This window comes from Hibiscus syriacus, unplaced genomic scaffold, assembly GCF_006381635.1.
Source record: "Hibiscus syriacus cultivar Baekdansim isolate YM2019G1 unplaced genomic scaffold, ASM638163v2 tig00110387_pilon, whole genome shotgun sequence".
In the NCBI taxonomy this organism is placed as follows: Eukaryota; Viridiplantae; Streptophyta; class Magnoliopsida; order Malvales; family Malvaceae; genus Hibiscus; species Hibiscus syriacus.
The window spans coordinates 6095407-6098778 of NW_024062717.1; the positions used below are offsets into that span (position 1 = coordinate 6095407).

General features: G+C 35.1%; 1 pseudogene; it reads right to left on the reverse strand.

The window, feature by feature from the left end:
- Positions 1 to 985: 985 nt before the first annotated feature.
- Positions 986 to 3051, reverse strand: LOC120122481 (annotated as a pseudogene).
- Positions 3052 to 3372: the final 321 nt, after the last annotated feature.

Below are 3372 nucleotides of genomic sequence, written 5' to 3' on the forward strand. Positions count from 1 at the left end.
ACAGTTCCCACCCAACCGGATTTCATCGGGTTGTTTGATAAAATTTAAGTTTGATAAAATAAATAAAAAATTACGACAAGTAGGGTTGAGTTTGAAATTATGATGAAAAAAATTCATTTAACCTGATTTGATAATATAATTATTTTTTATATATCTAGAGATAATTGTATTAATGTTATTTTTATATTATTTTTTAAATAAATCCTTATTTAATCTAACAAAATGAATTTTTATATATATTTGGGTTGAAATTTTTCGAGTAAGTGAATTTTTAAATAAAATATTAATTTTAATATATGAAATAAATCTCAAATTCCGATAAAATAATAAAACAGAGATTGGGTAACTATTTTAACCTTTTTAGAAACGACAAAAAAAAGGACGTGATGAAAATTATAAAATTCTCATAAAAATGTGAATTTATAAAATTATAAATCTTAATGAGAGGAATGGGAAAGCTGTAGCGTGCAGTTTACTTGAATATGTCATTTTTGGGACTTGCTTGAATTTATAAAAGAGGAGAGTTTTGGAAGAATTCGTTCAAATTTGGTAACTGCGTGTGGGGACTCCAGAATTGACTGATTTTCCCAGATTCGTCTAAAGGGTACAAAAGCATTCGTTTTCATATTTTACGCATGATTTAAATTATATAAATGACTCCAGCAGCAAGCTTTCTCATTTGAGTTTAAAAGCAGAGCGGTATTGGATTCAAACATATATCTTTCCGGGTCCAACCCAATGTATTTTTTTATATAAAAGAAATCCAAATTTTCAGATTAAATTAATTACACTAAAAAAGCAAAGATAAAATCTGACTTCCAACAATGTCATTTCTTGGGTGATTGCATCAGCCAATTGATGTAAACTTGGATATTTGACCCAATATTTTTTATGTTTAAAGAGGAGAAATGGGATAGGGGAAGAAGAACAAGACTTAATGAATATTACACAAGGACGCACCTAGATCCTCCAAAAAGAAATTGTATTTTTTCTATTGTGAGTTCTCTAAAACACCAATCTGGGTTTTCACAGAATGATCAAATGAGGCCGTTTTGAAGGCCTGATCCGATGATGGATTGGGGTAAATTAATTCTTTCAGCTCGTTGTACCTACTGATGTCAAAATTATTAGCCTTGATGAGCTTCTTTTGCTTTGCGTTGAACCTGCTCTGGTAAAAACCTTCAAATGAAGGTTCCTTGGATGTCCTGAGGAAAAATGCATAGCCGGCCATGAATACATGGAAGTCACATAGAAACAAATGGGTTCCATCACATCCCATGTCAGTTCCCAGAAGGTTAGCCTCATGAATCCGGCGGTTTGAACCACCAAGTAGGCTAGCCCCAACCACAATTCTCGACGGACCAAGGAATCGGCTTTTTCATCTATTACCGCCTTCTTCTTCTCCAACTCCACCAGTTCTTTTCTTCTCGGGTCATTGGGACAGGGAACTGGTAAAGGAAGCAGACCTCCAAGTGCTTTTGCTACCTGTAATCAGAAAATTAAAAAAGACGCTTCTGGGTAAAACATGGCTCGATATACATTTTGGGAGTATTTTTTCAATGCTTTTGCTTATGACAACTCAAAATAATCACCATTAAAAAAACAATCAAAGAAACAAAAGTTAAAAATGAAACCAAATCTAAAAGAGAACTTTTGTTTTTATGCAAAATCAATAAAGGATGGAAAACATTTGAGTATAAAAATAAAAGCTTAAAAAGGTTAATGTCAAGTTGAAGCCTATCCCTATCAAGACTGTTCCAGCCAGCATTCTCTCCAATCAAAGCACACAAATAAAAAAGCTAAAAAAGGGGGAAAATAAAAATAAAAGCTATGGCCAGCCAACCAACCAACCAAGTGTCTCACTTTCCCACCGTCATCTTCCCTCACTAAAAAATTAAACCCTTTTTTTTCTTTGAATTAACGGTAAATTTTACTTTTTTTTCTCCTATGAAAAATGAATGGGTGGGGTAAAAGGGATGGCGTTGTAAAGGTCCTAAATCCCATACCTTTTACCCCTTAAACCCCAGGATAAGTGAGAATATAGTGATTTTTGTAATCACAGTGTGGAAACATCGAAAGGGCTTTTTATTTTGGAGTCCTTCAGTTCTCAGAAACCATCTCAAACCTGGAAACCTTTTACACGGTTTTTAGATCGGTGCGTAAAAATTCCTGCCGAAAAAGAGAAGAAAGAAACACAAAAATGCCCACAAAAAAACCATATCAGTTTTCGGTAACTTTCAATCAAAAAATCTAAAAAATATTTGATATAAATTCGTGTTTAACATATCTTTCTTTTTCAACCTCCATACACATTGTCTGAAGCCAAAACACGAATAGAATCTCATCTGTAAACAAATTAAATTTTCAAGAGATAATTATTAGGGGGGAAGGTTTAGCTACCTGATCGGGACGTAAAACGACGACGTTTTCTAGAACGATAACAGACCCAGACTCGTCTAACAACTTCGCAAACTGCAGTCCTTGTTCGGGATCCGAACAACTCTCTCCACAGATCTGAATAAAGTCCAAATAAGAAATCCATGTTTTACCGGTCTCCCTCAGCCTCGTTTTCACCACCTCCAACTGCGCAACCCTTAACAATTTCTTGGTTTCCTGAACCGACAGTGAAGCCACCTCCGGCATCGCCGGTTTCGCCGCTAAGTGCGGACTCAACCCATCCAAACGGATCCTATCCTTCGACATATCAAACTCCTTCAACCTCTCCTTCAAATCCTTCCCCATCGTCAACGTCCTCACTGCCGGTGAAACCGTAGCTCCTTTATGAAGAAATCGCCTGAACACGCCATTACCGTTACAGTTATCTCTACGATCACCTGGATCCGGGGCCATATCGGTCGTAGCTTTGCCGGCATTCTGCGAGATTCGGTTTTGAACCGTTGATGAGGAAATCCGGCAATTAGTAACAGCTTGTGCAGAAATTTTCGAAATATTGAAAAGCTGCTCCACCAAGGTTTTCTTCAACGCCATTGCTAAAAACAAAAGAAAGGAAAAAGAAAACGAAACAAAAAGGGTAAAAGACTTTTGCCGAATTAATTGGGAGAGTTAAGATTTGAAAGCTGTTGTTTTTTGGTGATGGGAAATCAATGGAGCAGGGTTAGCCCCTTTTATAGTGTCCAACAATGGAGGAGGATAAATTGGATTTGGAGATTAAAATCTCAAACTTAAAAATAAAAATAATTGCAAAATAACGCGATAATTTGAGAGAGTTTAGAACGGCACTTGTTTGGTTTTCTTTTTCTTTGCCCCACGTTTACGAATATAAAATAATAAGGAATTATACATCTATTTACTAAAATATTATTATTATTTAAAAAATTTTATTCTTAAATTAATTTTTGAATTAATCTTTGT